The sequence below is a fragment of the Panthera tigris genome, chromosome D2 (assembly GCF_018350195.1).
Source record: "Panthera tigris isolate Pti1 chromosome D2, P.tigris_Pti1_mat1.1, whole genome shotgun sequence".
Lineage (NCBI taxonomy): Eukaryota > Metazoa > Chordata > Mammalia > Carnivora > Felidae > Panthera > Panthera tigris.
Window position 1 is genome coordinate 50842455 of NC_056670.1, and position 25140 is coordinate 50867594.

The 25140-nt window shown below is 45.5% G+C and overlaps 1 protein-coding gene across 1 annotated transcript in view; it reads left to right on the plus strand.

Annotated features, from left to right (window-relative positions):
• The first annotated feature begins 1059 nt into the window (after nucleotides 1–1059).
• PCGF5 (polycomb group ring finger 5) overlaps nucleotides 1060–25140 on the plus strand; it is a 123362-nt gene continuing 99281 nt past the window's right edge. The window contains exon 1 of the mRNA XM_042961014.1: nucleotides 1060–1130. The gene's annotated coding sequence lies outside the window, so the exon portion shown is untranslated. The remainder of the gene's footprint in view (nucleotides 1131–25140) is intronic.

A 25140-nucleotide genomic window follows, 5' to 3' on the forward strand; every position in this document is an offset into this window, starting at 1 on the left:
GGGGTGGGTTCTGCACCCGGCTGGTGGAGACTGCACAGAGACGGTAGGAGATGCTAGACAAGCTGTGTCCACGAGGGTTTGACAAGCTGTGGGAGCTACAGGGTTCTCTGGGTTTGTGGCAGAGAACGGAGCAGGATCAAAATCCATCTGGAAAGAACGGGGGCGCCTAAGGTGTTGTCTGCAGGCAAAGGTTTTGGGGGTGAGGGTTGTCAGTGGAGAGGAGACGGACAAGTGGAGGCCCAGGTGTGGAATACTCTGAGGCTGAGGAATCGGGGGTTGAGGCCATGGGGAGTCATCTGGGATCTTAGGCATCATGAGGCAAGGTCATTCCTGGGATGGCAACTTTGAATGCTGCGTGAGGACAGAATACAAGCCGAGAAGCTGAAGGCCCGGGAGGAAACTGAGCTCCCAGGGAAAGCTTACAGAGGAAGGTTCGGCTTGACCATCGCCGAAGGGGCACATTTGAGCCGCTGCTTTCTATCCACTCAAGGGCAAGCTTCCTCCATCTGTGGTGGGGGGGGGGGGGACCGGGGGAGGGGGGAGAAAGTGCCCCTTCTCCAGCTGAATGACACGAAGTCCCCAGCTCAGAAGTTTCGAATTTCTCCTTGCCAAGGTCGGGCCACTACAGGTGGGCGATGGCGAGCCTTGGGCCGACGAGTGGCTCCGTGCCCGCCGCCGGCGGCCGCCGCGGCTCGTCCCCTCCAGGCCCGGGCGCCGCCGCGGGCCGTGCCGGGCAGGGCGCTCCGGGAGCTGCGCGGCGGCTGCTCGAGGAGGCCTGGCGGGCGGCGGCGAGAGGCTGTGCCCCAGTTTGTGTCCAATCAGGGAGTGCGGGCTGTGCCCCGAGCCGGGCAGCAATGCGTAAACAAACCCACGGCAACTCCTCCGCCCCCTCGGCGCGCTCGCCCCGCGCCCGCCGCCGCCGCCGCCGCCGCCGCCGCCGCCGCCGGCTCCGCTCTCCTCGCGCCCGCCCGCCGGGCCGGCCCCCCCGCCCCCGCCCGCGCCGCCCGCACCCCCGCTGCCCCGCCCCGCCCCCGCCGGCGCGGGCTCCCTCACCTACCGCCCCACGCGCGCGCGCTCGCGCACCACGCGCCCCGCGCGGCCCGCCCGGATCGTGGCCTCCCGAGAGCAAGGTAAGGGCGATGCACGGGGACCCGGGCGGCTTCCCCGCCCGGCGCGGCCCGGGGAAGTTTCTGGCGTCGCCGCTTTCCGCTGGGCCGGCGGGGGGAGTGGAGGGGGAGGCCCCCGGCGCCGGGCGAGCCCGGCGGGCGGGAGGGGGCCGCCCGGCGCCCGGGGGTCACAAGTTGCCCAAGCTGACATTGGCGCGGGCTGGCGGGCTGCGCGGCGGGGCGGGCGTCGCGCGGAGAGGGGCTGGAGGCGCGGCGGGGCCGGGCGCGGTGCGGGCGAGGGGAGGGCCCCGAGGAACTTTCTCCTCCCCGGAGGGGCTCCTTCCAGCCCCGGCCGCGGCCCCGCCTCGGGAGCAGCCGGCTCCCGGGCTGGAGGGAGACCATGAAATGTGTTTGAAGAAGCTGACGCAGTTTGTGACGCTCGCGGCTTCCTGACGGGGACCGGCAGGAGCGGCGCCTTCTGCGAGGAGGGACGAGCCGGGGCGGCGCTCGGGCCCTTCCCCCCCGCCCCAGAGCCGCGCGCCCGGGCGCCTAGTTCGGGGGCCGCGGGCTCGGGGGGCGAGCATCTAGCCCCGGCCGCGAGACGGGCCCCGGCTGCGCGCGTCGCTTCCGTTTTGATTAGCTCGGGTTATTATATAAGATGTCACGGAGAGGGAAGGGGCGAGCGGGAGGCGCGTTGGCGAGGGAGCGTCGGCCTTCGTCGAGTGGCGGGGAGGGGCGGGAGGCAGGGCCGGGCGGGGACCCACCTGTGCGCCCTCCGCGCCCCCTGCGGGCGCCGCCGACGCGCGTGCCGAGGTTGGGGGGGTGCCGGGGGCCCGGGAGGCGGGCGGGGGGCCCAAGGGGCGGGCGGACGTGCCCGCCGCTCCCCTCCCGGCCCCGGGAACGGTCGGGCAGCGGCCGAAACGTGCCGTTTCCTCCCCGCCGCCTCGCCTGGGTCTACACGTTTCTGGCTCCGGGCATTCGTACTTTGAAACATTTGTTTAATATTAAGGAAGCTGCGTGTGCGGCCGTCATAGTACGCCCGGAACGTGTGGCCGTGAGCTCCAGGGCGGTGAATGAATCATCGCCCGCGGACCCGGGCGCCGATGATTCATGCGGGGTACACACGCGCGCGTACTCGCAGTGTGCCTCCGACCCGGGGACAGCGGCCCTTCTGCAGCGATGACGCCTGGAGGGGCGGGGGAGAGTTCATGCAAAAGAGCGGCGGCTTGTTTTTTGTCCCTGCCTCAACGTGTGGGAACTTTGGGGTGTCAGGTTCCCCAGATTCCCCGAAGCTCGTTTCCCATTCTTGGAAAGGTTACAGGATTCCACCTGGCTGCATTAATGAGTCGGCGGAGGAGCGCTGATTCGCTGCAAGGCTGGGTCCTGTCTCATTCAGAATTTGGTGTCAGGTGAGGTACTGGGTTCTGAAGGAGTCCTTCTAGTCATCGCCTGTACTTAAGTACCGCTAAAGTAATTAGCACAAACTTGAAAAGTTGGTGGATCTTAAAAGAAAAACAAGTGGCCCCTAAGTAGAAGTCCCAGTTAAAGATTTAGGCTTTGGTTTTGTTGTTGTTTTTTTTTTTAAGGCAAACCAAAAAGGAACTTAGTTTGCCGTTAATACAGAACTTTGAACCACTGTGACCACCCTTAAAGACTGACTTGACTCATTCCCACCTCATTCCACATTTGTAGGATTCAGAGTCAAGTTTTCTTAGCGTTCAGGACTCACGTCCTGAATGTATTCAGCAAGGCCCTGTTGATCATCTTCAATAGCTTCTCACCCCTCACCCCAGGAACCACACCCAATCCTATTTTATTTTCTCCAGAGCACTTCATCGCCATCTGAAGTGGTTTTGTTTAGGTATTCTTTAAGTCCTGTCTCTTTGCACTAGAGTGTAACCTCCACTGTGGCAGGGATTTTTGCCTGTTTTGCTCACCGCTGTAACTCTAGCACCTAGCACAGTACCTGGCATATACTAGGCACTCAGTATTTGTTGACTAGCGAATGAACAAATTCTCTTTCCTCGTTTCTTGGTAGGGCTATCTTTGACAGTTGAAAGTCAATGCCTTTTATGAGCAAGGCACTGAGATGGCACAGTTTTGTTTTTTGGTTTTTTTTTTCCTTCCAGTTTTCTTTTGGTTGATTCATTTCCTCCTCTGTGCTTGTTTAACTGATGGCACAAGATGCGTTTGAGCATCACATCCTAAGATGCTGAGTGTGAAGAAAGATAAGGCACAGGGAGCCTTGTCAAGAGAAAGCATATTACCGTAGAAGACTGGGTGCTTAAAAACATTACCTGTGCTAATTGAAAACAAGTGCAGGATATTGAAACAATCAACAAGGTCAAGTTCCCACAGGCCTATATGTTTTAAAACTCATATTTTAAATACCCATAGTTCTATATTCCTCCCTCCCTGCTGTTTTCACCAACTTCAGCATTAGCTGAAGCTTGGGAAGGTCCATCGGAAGTAGCACTTAATATGAAGTCTCAGTTTAACTAAGTGAATACAAGAGGCTGTATCTCTCTTCTTTGTTGTCATTAATGTCAATAACTCTACAGAAGAGTAGATGGAAGGAGAAGATACTTAAAATATTTTAAACATCTTAAATGTATTGTAAAGAATTAAAGCTGTAATCAGGCAATGATGTAATGGAAGAATTCAAATGTAGTGCTGAATGTTACCTCCTTAGAGGGTAAACTTTAGTGTACTTTTTATTATAAATGGTAAACTTTGCAAGGATATTACTCAGCTTTACTCTTGTAGCAATGTTTTTAGAACTCGGTACTCCCAAAGTTAAAGAGGAGTAGGCACCCAGCAGGTCCCTTTCCCTGACAGTAGTTGTGATTGCTTTCAAAAGTGTAATCTAATTTCAAGAGTAAGCTGGGCAATAATAGAAATTTAAAGCTAGAAGCGACCTTGAGAATACTTAGCACAATTCATTCCTTTGTACCAGTCCCTTTGCTGAGGAAACTGAGACACAGCGAGAAGACTTGCCAAGGCTGCAGAGCAGGGATTAGAACTTAAGTGTCTTGACTTCTTGTGGGAAGTCCCTAAATTAACCAGAGCTCCCCTAAGTAGGGGAGGAGAGGTTCCTACCATTAATACATTGACTGCCTGTTGCTTGTAAACTCTCCAAGTAAAACTGTTTCGTCTTCAACTTTGTGCCCTCCCATGTGCCTTGGACATCTAGGAGCTCAAAAATACTTGCTGAATGTGGTTGGGCAAATGCGTTTTAAGTCAAGGAATGTACTTATGAATTGCAAAAGCAGGAAAACATCTCTCTCTTCCGGATTGGAGAAGTTTTTTGACAAGAGTCAGGATGTTGGCAGTTATTAACCTTAGAACTTTCATAGTAATGAAGCTACTATTTAATTTTCATGCCTCCAGTTTCAAACAAAATGACTTACAACTTTTAAGTATGTGTGCTTGCTTAGTTGGCATAATTATTCACTGGAGAAACAGTAGGACAGGAGTCGAGACATATGGTAGGTCTTGCCTCTGCCACAGTGTCCAATTAGAAAAGCCTAGACTTGACAGCCAAATAGAATTAGGGCTGAAGCTCAACTCTGCCCCTAATAAGCAGGGCCCTCTGTAGCAACTTACTTCACTTTTCTTGAGCATTCTCTCATCTTCTAAGGGGGTAGTACCACCTCCCTCGAAGGATTGTCATGGGGCTGGATAGCATTTGTAAAATGTCTGATGTACACTAGGTCCTTAATAAATGGAATGGCTACAATTATGACTTCTGATTTATGTGACCATGGGAACAGCTTCCTCTCTCAAAACTTTTATTTTCTCAACTGGAGCCTTGGTAGTTGGGATAGGACAAGGGCAGGGGGAGGTGTGGTTTGGGGAGGAATTAAATGTTCTCTAAGATCTGGTCTATCTCTGTACATGTCTGTAGTTTAAGGAACCAATAAATAATGCACAGTTCTCCTGCAAAGTTAGTAAAATGATTCATATATCCTTGATCTAACATTCATGTATCCTTGAACCAACAGCAGAAATGGTTTGTTTCTAGGCCTTCCTAAGAATTTGGCATAATTAACTTTGATGATATTAAATACATTTTCATTCTTTCATTCTTTTCATATATCACATGATATATGATGGATACCAAGTTAACTTGAATATTTCAGCCTCTCAGCTTACTATATATAAAGCAGTATAAGGAGTATGCAGGTTAATCAGGCCTTGGCACCCTTTCCTTGAGAGGTTTGAGAGTCATGCAAGGAGCATAGGAGAGATAACCAAAGGCTATATTACATGGAAGAACTGTGAGAGAGGCACAAAGAAAATTATTTGTGATTTCAGAGAAGGAAAAACTTAAATAAGACCGAATTCAGGCATCCTGAGCAAGGCCTTAAACAATTAGTAAGACTTCAGCTGGCAGAGAGGTGGGAACCAGCCTATACTAAGACCTGAATAAAAGGATGTAGGAGCATATCCAGAAATGGAGAGGGACATGCTTACACTGAAGGGTGAGGAACCTGGAGGCAGGATAGTCGGCCAGAAGGCTGCATGGCAAGGCTAGGACCCTACTGTGATGGTCTTGAATGCTGGGCTAAGGAGCCCATTTTGCAGGCAGTATATCACCATCAAAGGTATTTTAAGGTGGGGGAGGTGATGTGATGAAAGCTATGCCTTAAGAAAATTAATCTGAATCAGAGGAGCCACGGGCAGTCCAGTTAGGCAGCTATTAAAATACTCTCCAGAAGAGAAGCAACAGAGAATATAAATTAGGGTGGGAGCAGGTGGGTTGGGTGTGACACCATAGAAGTGAATGCGACAGGACTTGTTGACTAATTACATGAGGGAGTTGAGGGACAAATGAAAGATGGAAGCGGAGGGACTGGACGGCAATGGCAGGAATTGAAATAGTCAAGAAGAACCACTAGTAAAGGCACCTGCTAGTAGTAGAATGCAACCAATAAGTGTTTGTCTCATGAATGGAAGTGGCGATAAGTTTGCATTTGGATATGTTCACATTTGTGTGCCTGTGGACCATTGCAAATAGAGGAAGATTTGGGGCATCCTTGTGAAGGGATTAAGTTGTGAGAAGGGTTCACGGTGTGGGTGAGAAGGCCAGGGCAGAGCCTTGGAAAAACCAGTATTTGTGCGCTTGGAGGGAGACGGAAAGAGGCTGTCAGGATGCTGAGAAGAGGGAAGCAAGAGAACAAGGAAAGGACTGGGTCAGGAAAGGTGTGAGAGGAAGATTGGCGGAGGCTGATAAGGTTGGAGGGTGGAGGATCAAAGACTGGGAAGAAGCCATTGGACTCATCTGGGAGACCATTGTCAACAGCCTTTGAGGGTGGAGTCAGTTGGGCAGTGGAGATAAGTCAGAGATAAGTCGCCAGATAGATGCCTGAGGGGTCCCTGAATGGGAAGGAAATGGAGTGAGGGTAAACTATGATTGCACTGTGAAAATCTGAGAGGCCAGTGACTAAAAAGCATAAGAAAGGCCTGAGAGTGTGGTGGCTGTCCAGTGGAGAGGGAGGGACTGAAGATCAGGAGAGGGAGTGGGAAGGTGATTCCTGCACCAGGCCCTCCACAAGTATTGGGGGGGGGGGGCGGTGGTAGGAGCAAGAGACAGTGGCTGTATGTCCGGATCACCCAGGACAGTCTCGGTTCACACCTGTTACCCCAGTTTATTTATGGGATAATGTTTGGACAGATATTACAAATACCTGGACAAATAATCCTCATTTTCATTCTACAAGAAGGTCCTTTTTTGAAAAATAAATTATTTGATTGCCCAGGTCATGGCACAGATAGTTGTTCATGGAAAAACAGATGTGACCTAGAGGGGAAAAGAGGTTACGTAAAGGCGAAAAGATTTAGAAAGGGAAGTTGGGAGCTGGGAGGGAGGGTGGCTGGATCCGAAATGGATCCATTGCCTTCTGTTGGGAAGTAAGAGCAACAACAGAGGAGGCTAGTTGATTTGGTCAAAGTAAGTTGGGAGTGAGGGGTAAAGTTGGGAGAGGGGGAAGGGGAAGAGCTTGGAGTAGCTGCACATCTGAGCGCTATAGGGAGCCAGAGGTGGCTGGGCCTGACCAGTGGTAGAAGGAATCTTCCCTGTCTCCCTGACTCTCCAGCAGTGCTCAGAGAATTGGAAGTGGTGATATGAGTATCACTGGCACTGCCAATTCCATCTGGGCCCTCGGTGGAGTAGAGAGGCACAGGAGACTGGCACAGACAGGCTGGGACAGTGGGCAACAGTCAGGAGAATGGAATGGGTTAAAGGGTAGCGGCTGGTTCAGCAGGGAAGGGGGGAGGGAGACATAAGAGAGGATGTGCAGGGGGTGGTTGTGTGGCTGGTGGCAGAGGGCACGGGGAACTTTCAGAGTGTCTTGTCGCTATGGGGGGGATCAGTTCTGAGTGATGATGTAAATTCAGAATGTCACTGAGCTTGAGAAGGGTGAGGTGCCCCAGCCATGAGGTGGAAGGTCATTGACCTTCAGGAACTGTGAGGCCCAGGTATACAATGTCAACGTCTGCTTTTAAAATCCCAGAATACATTTATTAAAACCTTTTCTGCCCTTTAGAGTTGGAAAGTACCTTAAAAAATAGGGAAGTTATCCCTTCCTTCAAAAGATGAGGAAGCTAAAGTCTTTCAAAGGCTAGAAAGACTGTGTCTTGCCCCAGATCACGGACGTGTGTGGAAGGGTTGCCTCTCGGAGGAACCAGAATCCCTAAATCTCAGTTTAATATTGCCCTCTAGGGCAGAAGTAATTAAAGTATCCACCGAACAAAACCTTAGAAAGCTTCCTCACCACTCAATTTGCTTACATACTGCTGTTAAAACACCAGTGTTTGTGGGCAGAAGAACCCACTGAGATCTGTGGGGTCAGGTCCATGTCCTCTGACTTCTAACCCGAAGGCAGTGGTGGCGTCTTTGAGGAGGACCCATGGAAAGCACCAGCCCTTCCCCACTAATTAAAAAACAGATATGCACTTCAGCAGGTAGACAAAATATTTGCTTCATTATTGATGAAGTCTAGATGGGAAGACATAGCGTGGTGTGAAGGTGAACATGGTCTTGTGCAATCTCCACCTGGTGTAGGCTTTGGAACAAAATTTGAGGCTGCCGAGCAGAACTACCCAGGTTCCGCCTTTCACTGTCCAGCTAGAGAAACAGAGAAAGAGGCTGAATCTCTTACGCTTAATATCTTTTGTAGAAAAACTCTGTCCATTTGAAAACTGGGAAACGGTTGTCACGTACTAACCAAATGAACTGTTCCACCTCTATGGGGAGGAATATGGTGTAGGGCAAGAAGATGGGGGTGGACAGGGAATATCCCTCCTTTGGAAACCTTGTGAATGGGAAAGAGATGTTGTTCCCTTTGAACATGAGGTTATTAACCACTCGAGGGTTTCTTATTTGCATTTGAGTTAAAGTAACTTCTGAGGCAGCAGGTGCATTTTTATACTAACTAGAAGTAAGTGAAATAACTAAGAACCACCCTTCATTTATCAGTTTCACAGCCATACCTGGGATCTCTGCTTCCTCCCTGGGGATCTCAGGAAACTCACAGACAGCAGAGCAGAGACCATCAGCTTTGATACCCTGTTTTTAAATTCAAAACTTTGGAAAAGTGGAAAGTTCTTTCTCCTTGTAAAGTGTTAAAGGAGCCCTTAACTGGACATACAGCTCTTGGAATTAGTGCTAATTCCATCACTATTAGTAACCTTACTAATTAACTGTTAAGTTCCTCAGTTTCTTCATCTGACAATAACTATTGAAATTTGGGGAAACTCTAGTTTAGGCACTTAAGGTAAATCATGATGACTTTTCTCCCTTTTCCATGTCAGTGTGCATGATAATTTTAGACAAATAAGATTATAGCACGGTGTTTCATGACAAATGAAATTTGACTTTTTATCCATTTCTCTTTTAACTGTTAAAAAAGTAATTTTTATTACAAAACATATCACATATGAAACTTTTGAAATGTAAAATGTACAGTTCGATGAATTATTAAAAAGTGAACATCCATGTAACTACCAACCAGCTCGAGAAATAGAACAATTTAATTTTTCTCCCTATTGGAACCTTTTTTGTTAGATGCTTGGTTTTCTTTCCAGGGCTGTCATAAGTAGTAGCAGGAGGCAATATGTGCTCCTTTAAAAAAAATTTTTTTTAAATGTGTATTTATTTTTGAGAGAGAAAGAGAGCACAAGTGGGAAAGGGGACGAAAGAGGGAGACACAGAATCCAAAGCAGGCTCCAGGCTCTGTGTTGTCAGCAAAGAGCCCGATGCGGGGCCCGAACTCACGAACTGTGAGACCATGACCTGAGCTGAAGTCAGACACTTAACTGACTGAGCCACCCAGGCACCCCAATATGTCTCCTTTTGAGTGGAATTAGATCAAAAATGCAATGTTGGTATTTTACCCTATAGTAATTTCTTATTTCTATAACTATGAATTTAGTGTTTAGGACAAGTCCTGGGTTTTCAGCCTTAAAGATCAAAATCTTCAGGTTAAGAGTCTTCAGATTTGTGTCTTTGGGATGAGAGTGAAGAAAATGTGATCATTTGGTTGTGAGAAAAGTTCTCATGCTTAATTATTTTTTAAACTTTCTGATCATCCCTCCTTTGCCTGTCTTTAGAAGCCAGACAGCAAAGATTCCAGTATTTATGATGACTGACAGTAGTCAAGGTCTTCCTGGAAAATACCTGACCATTGAGGCAAATACCTTTCAATTCAGGTCACCATAGGCTAGATTTGAAGTCACAAGAAGGAGTCAACGAAAACAGCTTTATTGCAGGAAGTATCTGTATTTTCTTTGTTCAATTATAATCTAGTATTTAGAATTCTGGTTTGAGACTAAATTAATGAATCCATAAATAAAAACATTTTTATGGTAACCAGGGGTGCCTAGGCAGCTCAGTCAGTTAAGTGTCCAAGTCTTGATTTCCGCTTAGGTCACGATCTCACGATTCAGTTCGTGGGACTGAGCTTCAAGTCAGGCTCTGCATTAACATCGTGGAGCCTGCTTGGGATTCTCTCACTCCTTCTTTCTCTGCCCCCCTCCTGCTTGCATGGGCACTCATGTTCTCTTTCCCTTTCTCAAAAATAAATAAACTTAAAAAAAAAGTCTCGGGGCACCTGGGTGGCTCAGTTGGTTAAGCATCTGACTTTGACTCAGGTCATGAGCTCGTGGTTTGTGGGTTTGAGCCCTGCATCAGGCTCTGTGCTGACAGCTCAGAGCCTGGAGCCTGCTTCAGATTCTGTGTCTCCCTGTCTCTCTGCCTCTCCCCTGCTCAGATGCTCTCTTGCTCTCTCTCTCTCTCTCTCCCCCTCCCCTGCCTCTTAAAAATAAATAAACATTTAAAAACAAAAAGTCTTTTGTGGTATCCAGAAAAGGATTCTTTCGGATAAGGTTTTCTTATGACTAAAAAAAGAAAATGATGATAAACGTTAATTGGAAAAGTATCTTAGCTGATCTGGTGTATGTATAAAAACAAAAGCTATGGGTGTTTGAAAATTGGAAAAAAAAAAAGAAAAAGAGGCTCATCTTTTCGGGCAGTTTCTGTGGTTGTAAGATTTGGGTATGGCAGCTTCGGGTTAGAATTTGGTGGCCTGAACATGTGTTTAGTGTCAGTCCTGCCAAAACACCACTGTAATGATGGTGAACACAAGAGGCAACAGCAGATGGGCAACACCAACAAGGTTTTGGAGGATGAAAAGCAAACAGACCTGTGGCAATGGACTTAGTGCAGTGGAGAAAGTTGGTACTCAAGTGCCCTGAAAGGAATTTGGGAGTAGATCCTGGGAAGAAACAGCCAGTTAATCTCCCAGAATCCCAGAAAGCCTCTGGAATGAGAGGCTCTGGAACGGGGCTGAAAATAAGGGAGTGATTGCAAGCCTGTGAAAGGAACCAGAGCTGCAGGTGACTTTCCCCATCCTGTGCGGTAAGAAGAAATCCTTGCTGGGCACTGGACATTTGTCTCTGGAGAAGCTGAAGTAAATTAGCGGTTTTGGATTTAGAGATACCAGGCAAAAAAGAGGATAAGGGTGAAATGCTCAATGAAAACAGAGGAATGTAATGAAATTCAGCATACTAAGCAGTGAGACCCTATGCTCTTTTTCCCCCTGCCCAGTCCTAGGAGAGCAAGGTGATGACCAACGCAGGTAGGATATTGAAGGACTCTTCTCTGGATGTAAAGAACAGCCCTAGGGAAAAGACCTACAGTACAGGTACCGACATCTGAGGCCTCACGATGAAAACACTGACTTACTACCCAGTGTTCCTAAAGTGAACCCACCAGGCAACAACCCTCTTCCCTCAACTCCATGAGTCTGCAACTTGCAACCATCTTTTTAGGACCTTACTCTTGAATCCAATTAGACTATATATTCTCTTACTAGTATGATGTAATGCCTGCTGAACGGATCCTCTCATTGTATCTCTTCTGTTTTTCTATCGTTTTGCTTTTATTTCAGCTTTATCTTCTCCTTCCAATGATTTTTTTTGCCATCTGATTTTTAATTTCTAATATCTGTTTCTTATTCTCTGATGATTATTTTGTACAGCCTCATTCTTATTTCATGATTTATAGGTGGATTTAGGAATATGAAATTAAATATCTGAAGAGATAGCTAGAAGTTTTAAATGTAGTTTACCTTTAGGAAGTGGGTTTGGGGGTGACGAAGAGGTAAGACAGGCTACTGCTGTATTTCCATCTTAAACATGGTAGTAGTATATGAATTTTAAAGTAATCTATATGAGATGGACAGAAATGAAATTAGTTTTTTTTTAATGTTTATTTAATTTTGAGAGAGAGAGAGAGAGCGAGCGAGCAGGGGAGGGGCAGAGAGAGAGGGAGACACAGAATCCAAAGCAGGCTCTAGGCTCTGAGCTGTCAGCGCAGACCCCGATGCAGGGCTTGAACTCATGAACCGCGAGATCATGACCTGAGCCAAAGTCGGATGTTTAACCAACTGAGCCACCCAGATGCCCCAGACAGAAATAAAATCGGTAAGAAAAAACTAGTGTGATGCCAGTAAGTGGATTAGGGAATGATTTACATGTATCCAGAGGTTAAAAAAGATAAATATTAAAAGTTAAGAAGTGATGTTTTGATGTTGGAATCCCCTGTCACAACTGGGATTCCAGCCCTCAGTCTGTCTCAGAATCATTTGAGGGAGCTTTTCAGAAACTCACATGGTTCCCTTTAACCCAAGATTCTTATTTATTTGGCTTTGGGTGGGCCCCTGGGAAGGAGACATTTTTAAAAGAACTCCAGCAGCTTCTGATACGTGGCTCAGGCTAACTCCTAGTCAAATAGTTTAAACACCTTTGTTGCTTTCTTCAGTGTTTCTTGTATTCTTCTTATTCTCTCTCTGTCTCTCTGCTTCTGCTTTGAGTCAGATCTTCCCTCTCTCCCAGTTCTGAATTGATACGGTCTATTTTAGGTCAGAAGAGTAGGAGGAAAGAAAGGGAGACATGGGAGAGGTCATTTGGATGACCATAAGTAAGGAGAGTGGCTGCACACAGAGCCAATATTTATTTCCTTTCGTTTTGTAGAAACTACTTAAATTGATGACCTTATCTTGAATTTCCTATGGAGTAATTTTGGAGCGCAACTTCAAGTAAATTTGAACTTAATAGCATTTTGTTATTTCTGTACCTTTAGTGTTGCCTTTTGGGGGTAAATGAGCTGCACCTGCAGGTTCCCCTCAAGTTCTTTTACCTCCCTTGGGTTTTGCCCCTGCCTCTCCCAGCTGTGGTCTACCAGATGTCCACCAATTGCAGCATTTCCATTTTGCACCTGGAATCGACAGTAATTTTCATGGCTCTCTAGTTTTCTGTGAGGGAATTCTTGGAAGAGGGGTTAGCAAGCAAGAGATGAAGGAATGTAAAAATTACATAATTTCCCAAGGGTGGAGGTCTTGTTGCATTGGATCTTTGACGACAGAGGATTTGTGTATCTAAAAGAAGAAATGTTTGTTGTGTGGAGGAGAGAAACATTTCAGACTCCAGGGAGAAACTTAAAAAAAAAAAACCTGACTAACTTGAAGTTTAGAAAAATATCAGTAATTACAGAGAGTTGAGGTTTCCTTTGTACCTTTCCCCAGTCCTACTCCCTGCCTCCCTGGACTCAACCACTCCTGTGAATCGGGTGTGTCCGTGACTTACTTGTCATTTCACATCAAGTAAGTCGTCAGGTAACGTCCCATCAAGTAAGGCATTTCATGCCCTGCTCCATAGAGTGGTAGGACTTACGTCTAGCATTCTGTCCAATGTAGAGAGCTTTTTAGCTGGTGTCTGAGGGATCACTTCACATTTAGTACATTTATACAGCTAGGCCAAAGAATGATCTTTAAGGTGAGGGATGGGTTCATCTCATCAATAAGTCTTATTTAGAGCTTGCCCACTTGATGCAAGACTTCTAGACTAGGGCTTCTCACACTTGACTGTGTACACACGTCACTGTGGATGGCATTACATTGCAGACTCCAATTTAGTTGATCTCAAGTGGGGCCTGAGCTTCTGCATGTCTGATCAGCTCCCAGGGGATGCCACTGGTCTGCAGACCACAGGTAGAGAAGCAAGATCCTGGCTAGTGGTTCTCAGCCCTCATTGCTCATGAGGATCACCTGGGTGCCTTTTGGACCTATCCTTAGTGATTCTGAATTAACTGGTCTACGGTGGGGCCCTGACATGATATACACGTGTGTGTGTGTCCATGTGTATTTTAACTCCCCAAGTGACACTAATGTGCAAATAGGGTTGAGAACCACCGTTAGAAGTTCTGCCCACCTTTGCTGTGACTCATAGGTAACGATCTTCATGGATAGACTTTTGTAGCAATCTGGGAAGCACCTTACATAGCCTTTATGAGGTAGATTCACTTGCTTTGTGGATACAGTCCATGAAGAAGAGATTCCTCTTGGATTGCTAGGTTCCTGAAGATAAGGTGGAGGTGGCTATCAGAGGAGGACATACCTAGGAAGAAAAAAAAAAGTGGCCTTTTCATTGAAATCCAGTTGTCACCTGATACCAAAATGATATTTGAAGTGATGAACAAATGCAAAGTTGGGGTCTCTTCATTTAGCGGATCTTTCTGTTTTCTCCATCCTTTCAGTAAGAGATTGGGGAAAAGTATGTTATAAACTTTGATGCTTTATGTTTTCTTCAGAGAAGTCTATAAATTTACTTCTTACTATTTCTATGTATATGTTTGTCTATAAATATATGTACTTGCAAAGTTCCTGCATAGCCAGAATTCTAGTATGTATTTATATTTTTCCTTTGCCAATTATTTAGAAAAATTTAGAGTATTTTCTATGCATTCACTTTTAGGTCCTAATTTGTCCTAAAAAATTCAGTGACGGCATTCTGATGAAGGGACTGTTATTCTCAGGAGCTTCCAATGCTAATGGCAGATTAATGATTCAGTTTGCTCATAACTCATAGGCCTTAGCCCACTTCAAATTTTGTTGTTTTATTATTATTACAAGGATGATCCTAGAAGCAAATAATATAGTTTTATGTACATTGAAATTATGTGATTACAATTTCTTGGAAACAATAAGCTTTAAAACCAGTGGGTTAAAGTTAAGTATAATTGTGCTGCTGAAACTTTGGAATCCTCTCCTCTACCTCCCCACCATTCAATCATAAAGTAGGCCTTTGATTTTATTTCCTTAACATTACCTTGTCTGCTTCATAGCTCCTGACTTCAGTCAGATTGTCATTACTTCTCATTCACCTTAATTTCCTCCCTGGACCTCACTCCCTTGAGTCTTGCCCCTTTCTCTCTCGTGGAGGTAAATCTATGGGTCTCCTTTGTCTGAGGATAAAGTTCAAATCTCCAGAGTGTCATGTAGAGCCTCTGACCTGGCCCTCCCCTTTCTCTGCCCTCATCCCCTGTCACTTCTCTGGATGGCAGTGTATGCATTCCTTAACTGAGTTTGAGGACTGGGGAGGAAGTATTGTAGGCTTGAAGAGAAAGGGAAAGGCATGAACGAGTGGTTTAGGAGAGGGGGACAGGAGATGGCATGAGGGCCATGAGGTGTGGTTGCTGACAGGGGATGATGGACATAGACTGAGACCAGTTAGCCTACAGCTGCAGGGTTCCAGGTGCACAGGAAGTGGCACCTTGACTAAGCCATTCTACTTTTTGTCTCTGTATTTGTGCATGTCGGGTCCTCCATCTAAAATACTCCTCGTATCTTCATTACCCAGAACAACCTTTCTCCTCCTTTGAGAAACCCCAGTTAATAGTATTCTCCTTTTTCCAGATATTCTCCCTTCATTCCCGTGGTATGTGATCACCGTCCTCCATTTTGCCCCCACTGTTCCCTTGACCAGTCCCTGTTAATTGCACTTACTATGCCACCTGCTCATACCTGGGTCTACTGGGCTGTGAGCTCAGCAAGGGCAGGGACACAGTCTTCTGAGATTCCAATTCGTAACACAGTGCCTGGCACATAGTAGACACGTATAATAAATGCTGGATGAATTCATATAAGCTTTCTCTGTGAAGTCCTACTGGATTGGAGGTCATTTTATTTTTTTAAGATATTTATTTATTTATTTTGAGAGAGAAGAAAGAGCAAGAGAGAGAGGAAGGGGCAGAAAGAGAGAGAGAGAGAGAGAGAGAGAGAATCTCAAGCAGGCTCTGTGCTGTCAGCACAGAGCCCGACATGAGGCTCGCCCTCAAAACCATGAGATTATGACCTGAGCCGAGATCAAGAACTGGATGCTTAACTGACAGAACCGCCCAGGCGCCCTTGGATTGGGGGTCATTTTAAAAATGAATTTCACTTAATAGTAAATGACATGAAAAATTTTATTGCCTTAATTTTTAATTGATCTGCCTGTACCAAATATCCAAGTTAATAAGATCTGTCCAAATATACACATGTATGTACACGTGTGTGTGTGTGTATATATGTATATATATATATATATACACACACACACACACGAACTACATAAAAATGGAGGAAAGTTAGAGACCAAAGAGTATGAATAAATATTAAGAGTTCGTAGAGGCCTGTACAATACACGTGGCTTATCTGCCCCCTTGGCTAGCAGGGAACAGGTTGAACACATCTATATTTTCAAGTTGCGTTGAAGTTACGAGTAGAAAAATGTAGTTTTGAAAAGGTTTTCCCCAATCATGTAGAAACATGGAGATTTTAACTGCCAAAACAATTTCATAGCATTTGCAAATGAATAAAACCCAGAGAGAAATTAAGAGGTACCTTTTTTCTGAGGTAATGGTTTCACATTTTTCCTTATGAATGAGGGGACTTGAGTTCTGTTGTGACGTGCCATGAAGGGGCCGTGTTGTCGGATGATCTTTACCACCTCTCTAAGCTTCAGTTTCTCCGTGGATAAAATATGAGATTTGGTCTAAATGATTACCAAGGTCATTTTGAATCATCTGTGATTCTGGAAAGTTATGAAACATGGCCTGTAACCATGGTGAGGAAAGTTGATTGGTGATTCCAAAAATAGACTTATTTTCTCCTTCTGTACAACATTGATGCTCTCCCATTGAATAAGTCACTCTGTGTACATTGCCATAATAAACCGATTTCTTGATTTTTTTTCTTGATGCCAAGTGCTCAAAAGTGAATGAAAGATTATCTGAAGAAATACCAAACAAGCTCTTGTCTCTTGTTTTAAATATAGATCTGAATTATTATGCTCTTTTGCATTCCTGTTGCAGGTATTCATAAAGCAGAAGGTGGTGATTTGGTAAATTAGAAACTATTTCGCATCAGTTCCTGCTGCCTTTTGTGTTTGTGTGGGAACCTCATTCAAAATATGTCTTGCCTATTCTTCCCTTAAAATATGCACTTTCCTTCATTTTTGCATTTATACTTATAGATGTCCTCAAGGTCTTTGGGTAACAGTTATTTTTCTCTACTAACATGTAGATAATCTCATCAGATATCATTACATTTTCTTCCTGAAGCCCTTTAATATCTTGATATGTAGCATGATAAGCCTGTCCTCAGTGCAGTGATGTGTAGAGGGGCCCTCCTGGACTCACTCTGAGGTTGCAAGGTCTATGGCCATGTCATGCCCTTCAGGGACTGTCCCCAGGCTGGAGCACTCCACCTGAACTAAGATATCTTGACCTAGTTGGGCTAGACACAGTGCTGGTGGGCAGAATCTCCCTGTCTGTGAGCATCTGTGCTGGATCCAGCCCTTTGAAGCAGAGAATCAGCTCATTAAATGAACATTTTCAATGCCTAGAGAGATAACAGAAATTTAATTTTCACCATATTCTGTAATAATATATATCCAAAGAATCACATCACTGTCTAGCTCTGTGAGATTAGAGAAGTCATTTACCTTCTCTGAGCCTCAGTTTCCTCCTATAAAGTTTGGATTTGATTTCTAAAATGACTTTGGCTCCAAAATTCTTTTTTTTTTCTTATCTAGCTTTGTCATCATCTCTCTAGCCCTAAACTGACTGATGGCAATCTGTATTCTTAAACTCCAGTAAGTCTTAGTCCTTTTTGTGGTGCAGAACAGTTCATTTTTCCACCCACGGGCATTCGTAGAGATTTTTAAAGAGCATCTAGGATGATTTTAGTCCATTTATTTTTTTTCTATGGTTTGAGACCAGATGATGTCAACAACTCAGTTGTTTTACTTGTGTACTTAGATAATGGCATAAAAGTAAAGCATGCTTATTTTTGTGGAAATAACCAACTTTTTTTCCCCAGCAACATTGCTCTGAGAACTGAGTTGGTTAGTGAGAACTGAGCTGTTAGTGAGAACTAGGCTGATTAGATGGGGGAATATTAAGAGAGCAGTTATTTGATACTTACCCATATTCCTCCCCATAAATCAAGAAACTTTGTTATAATTAGTGTTTTAAAACCATTGAAGCTAAAAACAGTCTGTGGAAGTGGGGTTTGAGAATATTTCAGGATAGAATAAGTTTATTTATTCAAGAAATATTCACTGAGTGCCTACCAGGGACTCTTTGGACTATCAGTGAACCAAACAGAGATCCTTGACCTAATGGAGTTTATTTTCTAGCAAAGGAAGACAGATAATAATCAATAAGCATAATAAGTATTTGTTACACAGTTTGTTATAAAGTGATAAGAGGTATGGAAAACAGAAAAAGTTGAGTAGGAAAAGGGGAATGAAAGGTGGGTGATGAGTGGAGAGCTGAGTTGCAGTGTAAATACCATGGTCAGGAAAGGAGGTGTGGAGTGCAGAATGGCCCTCAAAGACATCACTCCCTGATTCCTAGAATCTGTAGATGGGTTACATAGCAAAAAGGACTTTCAACCTTTAATTAAAGTTACAGACTTTGCAATATGGAGACCATCCTGGCTATGCGCATGACCCAAGCTACTCAGAGAGCCCTGGAGAGTAGAGTAATGGTTAGAATCAGAGAGATGTAGCTGATGTTGAAACATGAGAGAGACTGAACCCACAGTGCTGGAGGGTGGAGGCATGGAAAGCATGGGAAGGAAGGAGGGAGCCTCTAGGAGCAAAGAGCAACCTCCCCGTGATAGTCAGTGAGGACATGGGACCTCAGTACTACAGCTGTAAGAAACTGAATCTGGCCAACAACCTGGAAAAGCCTGGAAGCAGATTTATCCTCAGAGCCTTCATAAAGGAATGCAGCCCTGCTGACAACTTAAAATTTGGCCTTGTGAGACTCTGTGCAGCAGACTCAACTGAGCCATGCTGTACCAGAACTTTTGACCTACAGAACTATGAGATAATAAATGAGTGTTGTTTTAAGCCACTGAATCTGTAGTAATTGCTCATGGCAGCAATAGAAAACTAATACAGGGACAAGGAAGTTAGCCAGGCTGGGAAAAGAATCTTCCAGGCAGAGGGAACAATGAGAGCCAAGTGCTAACGTGAGGTCCGCTTGGGGTGGTAGAGGCAGAACAAGTGGCCAGTGTGGCTGGAGTGAAGAGCACAAGGGAATGAGCAGTAGGAGATGAGGTCATGAAGGCAACTGGAGTGGAGAATGGAGACCACGAAGGGCTTTGGCTATAATTCCAAGTGAGCTAGAGAGTCATTGCAGCATTTTGATCAGAAAAGTGATCTGATGTGACTTAATTGTTGAAAGGATCATGCTGGCTGCTCTGACAATAGGCTGTAGGGGAGAAGCCAGGAGACCAGTTAGGAAGTGATAGTAGAAATCTTGGCACAAGGTGGTGGTGGCTTAGACCAGTGGTAGTGATGATGAGAAGTGGTCAGATTCTAGACATATTTTGAAAATAGAATCTATTTCTTTGTGACTTATATGTGAGATAAGAGAGAGAGAAGAGTCAAAGATGATTCTATAATTTAGGTCCTGAATAACAGGAAAGATGAAATTGCTGTCAACTAAGAGGTGGAAAGCTGTGGGTGGAGGAGATCTAGGGTGGAGGGGAGAATTCAAGTTCAGTTTCAACACACCAAGGATAGCTTATCTTCTAGACATCCAGTTGAAGATGCATAGTTTGGTAGCAGAATAATGGCTTCCAAATATGTCCACACCCTAACCCCCAGAACCTGTGAATATGATATCAAGAGGGACCTTGCAAGTGTGATTAAGTTAAGGATCTTGAGACAGAGAGACTTTTCTGGATTATCCAGGTGGGCCCAACCTTAAAAGTGGAAAACCTTTTCTGTGGTGGTAGGAGGGAGATATGACTCTGGAAGAATGGTCAGGAGATGCGGTGACTTTGAAGATGGAGGAAGTGGGGCACTGGTCAAGGCACATAGAGGTGGCCTCTAGAAGCTGGAAGTGGGAAAGAGATGAATTATCCCCTGGAGCCTCAGGAAAAGAACACAGCCTTGCCAGCATCTTGATTTCAGCCCAGTCAGACCCATACCTGACCGACAGAACTGTAAGATAGTAAATTTGTGTTGCCTTAAGTCACTCAGTGCATGGTACTTTGTTACAACAGCCATAGAAAATGAAGATACAGGGTAAGCAGTTGGATATGAGTCTGGAGGTGTTGAAAGCACAGGGATGGTCCTTAAAGCTGTGGGACTGGATGAGATCTCCAGTAGAATGAACAGAGACTGGGAAGAGGAGGACAAAGCGCTCAACAGTTGGCACGGAAAGAAGGGAATAGCAAAGCACACCGAGAACGATCAACCAAGGAGGAAAGGGCTGTGTCCTGGAAAGTCAGTGAAGAAAGTGTATCAAGGAGGAGGGAGTGGTTGCTTGTGACCAATGCTGCTGCTGGGTTAGCTGAAGTGGAGAGTGAGGCAACGCTAATGAAGAGTTTTGCTGCAGAGGAGAGGAGGCAATAAGGATGGTCTGAGGGCTTGAGTCGGGTGCCTACTTCGATAGGAGAATGGTGAGTTCTTTATGGTGTTCGTAGAGAAGGCAGAGAGTACAGAGTAGGTGAATGTGGTGGGAGTGTGGGGGGTTCTCTTCTGATGCTTCCATTTTCTCAGAGGAACAAGAAACAGTTGAGAATGAGGACGGGGAAGATGGTTTGGGTGATTTAACAGACTAGGGACATGTAGCAGGATTACCTGGCAGCATTAAAAGCCCATTAGAAGTTTATGGTCATGAATTCAAAGGAGTAAATACCACCACACACATTGGAGAAAAATGCCTCTTAATAGCTAGATACCTCCTCCCTCCAAAGGAAAAAGAAAAGCCAAATATTAAAGGAAAATTCCAAGTGGAATCATGTAAGGAAAGCCCAGTATTTCTTTATTTTCTTATCATTTCTATTGGCACCTAGATTCCTATAAGATAGCTGGCCTTCTAAGGGTTATTAATACTTCTAAGTTGTTGAATATAAGTCATATGTTGCTAAATCAAATTTAAACACTGTCCTAGCCTGGGTTCCTCTGAATGTCAGAATGTGGACAAGGGTTTAGGGACAATTTGTTTATTTGAGGAGTAATCCCAAAGAACAGGATTTGGGGACTGGGAAGACTTAACAAGGAGAGAAGAAAACCCAATTTAAGGTTCATTCAGTAACTTGGTCACCACTGTGGGCAGCTGGGGCATGATCTCACAGGGGACTGATGGTCCAAGAGTATGCTTTAGAATTGCCCGATGGAGAGACAGAGTGAGGGAGGGGTAATTCATTTTCATCCCTTGCTCCCATCCCCTCCTGATCAGGTGTTGCCCAGGGGGTGTAAAGTCCATCACAGGACCATGCTTGTGTCAGAATGCTCAGCAGGTTCTTACAGATGAGATGAGAGGAACTTGGCAGCAGTATCCCCAGGTCCACCTGGAAGGAGCTAAGTTTCTACTCGTTGGGTGCATGGCTTCATCATTCATCTTCCTGTGTACTTTTTTCCATGTCGTGTGGCTCCTCTTGCCCAGTGAAGGTACTTGCTAGACGAGGAGCTGCTGGGGCTCTGGGAAGTCACTGGTGGACAAGACGCAGTCCCTGCCTTCACATCTCACAGTCTGTTGAGGAGCTTCCGGATTCTTTTTATCCCACGCATGAGGTGGAGCCCCACTTGAATCCTTTTTAAACAGAAGAATCACTTGGTATGGTTGCTGTATTAGAAGGAGACGAGGGAGTTGATTGGCAGTGTTCTGGTTATCTAATGGTGAGAGGCATGCCACCCCAAAACTTGATGATTTAAAACAACAACAATCATCTGTTATCTCTCATGGTTTATTTGGGTCGGGAACTTAGACTGTGGTCGGCCGGGTGGCCTCTGTTCCGCTCAGCATCAGGAGGGAAGGCTCAAAGACTGGGGGCTGGGACCACCTTAAGGTGTGCTCACTTATATGGTGCCGGGTCTGGGACACCTGGGCTCTTCGAACATGCTCTTCACCCTGTGTGATGTCTCCATGTGGTCTCTCCAGCACAGAAGCATCATGGGAAACAGACTTGCTAATGGCCACTGAGGGCTCCCAAGGAGCATGTCCCAAAAGAGAAAGAATCAGAGAAAATCTGTATCACCTTTTATGACCCTTTTATGACCTAGTCTTGGAAGTCACAGAGGGTCACTTCTGCCTAGTCAGAGGCCTGCCCAGATTCAGGAGGAAGGATCATAGACCCACCTCTCTTTGGGGGAGCATCACACTATAAGTAGAGCCTATGGGATGGGACATGTATGTCAGTGCCACATCTTGGGAAAATAAGGTCTCATGGGCAGTATTATCATCACAATTGCTGACATTTATTGAGAGTTTACTGAGGTCCAAGCATTGAGCTCCACATGCTGGATGTATTCTATTATTTAACTCCTGGCAGGTGTGATTTGTAAAATAGCCCCCATTTTACAGTGAAACAGGGAGACCCCGTGAGGGTAAACGACTGATGTAAGTCCACAAAGAATTTCTAAATTTAGTGATAAAAAGGCGAATAGTTGTAAGGAGTGTGTGGGAACCTTGCTTCCAGAGGGGAAACGGAACCTCGGGCCCCTTGATTGACTCCTCCTTCAGCACCTCCTGGACAGCTTTCTGCCACCCCCATTCCCTCCTCACTTTTCCTCCCAGCATCAGCACATTTTCATTGTGTTCATTAAATTTCAGAGATGTTTTCCTACACCCTTTTTCCCACTATGCATGTAAATCATTTTAGTTATGTTTGAGTCTGTGGATTGATCTGAAAACATAAGTATTATGAAAAGGCACACAAACTGATTTAAAAAAAACTTTCTGGATCATAAACTATTGGTATGTTGAAAACTTTTGTATATAAAAAGGACACATTTTCTTAAACCAGTGAATCTCAAACATTTTTACATCCAGAAGGCACCCCTGAAAATTGTCTAGGTCAGTGATTTTCAAAGAAGAATCTCCATGCTGACAGGTTGGGAACTAGTGTAGTTTGGAAATACCCCACCCCCCCACCCCAACTTCCTCCCTCCTGCCTTGAGAATTGCCAGCCTACGGCACCCAGAAAGCCAGTGGCTCTGAAATACTATTCATTTTACCCTTCATTTTTTAAAGTTTATTTATTTTGAGAGACAGAGAGAGAAAGAGAAAGAGTGTATGAGTAGGGGAGGGACAGAGAGAGGGGGGAAGAGAGAGGATCCCAAGTAGGCTCCTCGCTGTCAGAGAAGATCCTGACATGGGGCTTGAACTCATGAACCATGAGGTCATGACCTGAGCCTAAATCAAGAGTCAGTTGGCCAACCGAATAAGCCACCCATGCACCCTCCAATCCTATTCATTTTAAACCTCATTATTGAGCATCTCATAGACACTGTCACTCAATATGTATTTAATGAATGAATTCCATAAATGTAAAACCTCCCCCTCCCAAACTGTTGATGCTTTTGTCATTTCCTCCTGCATCTAGGCATCCGGTTCTTAGAAATTAGAAACATATTTGGTTTTAGGGCCTTGCCTAGGTGCCTAAAAGAGCTAATAAATAGTTATTGGTATTTTGGCCTTACAGGGCTGATTTAAACACATACCTCCCGAGGAAGCAGAAATATTATTCTCCTTGTTTGGATTTGGATTCATATTGCCATTTAGAAAAGAGATCTTCAGCTTCTTCTCAAGACGATCCATTCATCTATTCAATAAATATTGACTATTAAGTGCCAGACACTGGTGTGGCCATGGAGAAGAGGGGTAGTCTACAGCAATGAATCCAGGTGACAAAATTTGTCTGCCCTCATGGAGCTCAGATTCTAATGTGTTGAGACAGCCAGTAAGTATATAACATATAATTTGTCAGATAGTCAGAAGTGCTATGGAGAAAAATCAATCCAGAGAAGGGAATAGGAGTGTCAGAGCTTGTCGCTGTAGCTAGTTATGTTTCCCTGGCTTCCCATCTTCCCCACGTAGAAGGTCTTATGGTGGCCCAAAAGGCCCTGCATGATCTGGCCATTATCCTCCCTGACTTCAGCGCCTTCTCAGTTCTCAGTCCCTCTGGCCCCCTTGCTGCTCCTTGGGCATCAGCATCCTTCCTGCTAGTGGCCCTTCCATGTCTCTGCTCATCACCACTCTTTCTTCAGATAACCATAAGACTAACTACTCATCTCTTTTTGGTCTTGGCTCATGCGTCACCTTCTCAGTAATGCCTTCCTTGTTTTAAGTTTTAGTCACCCTCCTTACCCACCCCTTGCACTCTGTACTGTCCAGGAGGTCACAGTCCAGCAGAGGAGGTGGCTGGATGCCACCAGTTGGGCACCACCATAGGCCAAACAGCATCACGGGCTTCCTCTCAAGAGGCAGATCTGCCTGTGGTCGGAGAGCCCTCTCTGACTTTCAGTGTTGTTGGAGAGTTCTCAGCAAAGGCCCCCCTAGGGGCAGTACCATGGGACTCTCCCTGGCCTCTTCAGTAGCAGTGATCCAACCCTGAGCTTAATTAGTGGGGATTCCCAGGATGGCACTTGCTTTTGTCATACCATGGCATAATACCTCTTATGCATTAGTTGTAGTCTCTTGAAATAGAGGGCCCTCTTTGAGATGGATTATTTCTACCCCATGGTTTTTGACTGGGTGTGTTTGGTATGTTTAGTCTGTTTCTCCTCCTTGGCGAGGCCGTTCTTGTTTTGCTTCTCTCTCTCTCATCACCCACTGTGACTGCCTCATCTGAGTCCTCAGCTTCCAGTTTCACTGACTATGCTGACCTTTTATATATTTCTTGTTTTTGTTCAGAAACCGAAACTGCATCTCATACATGACTGGCTTATATCTGCCTCATTCCCATTTTATTAAAAAAAAAATAGCTCTTTCCCTCCTTGTCTCTGGCTTCCTGGTCTTACAGCATTAAAAAGAACATCCTTGCTTCCACAGGCCAAGTTCAAAAGTCTATGACTTTCGTGGCATAATAAACACAATTTAAAATGTGATTGTCATGGTTTGGGTTTCCCGGGAAACAGACTCTGAGGTGGAGCTTGGCATTCAGAATGTGTATTAGAGGGTAGGAAGGAAGGGGAAGAAGGAGAAGTTGGGCTGTGGTGCAGGCCCAGCGACAACCTTGGTCAGCCCCATGGGCATCTCTCTCTGGAGCTAGAATGGCTCTTCAGGGTTGTCTTGACTTGGCTGGGATGGTCAGGCCTCTACCCGCCAGTATCCCTCAGTCATTGCATGTTGGCCACCTTGGGAAAGTGTGTGACCTTGAGCAAAGAGGACCCCTGCAGCCGAGGT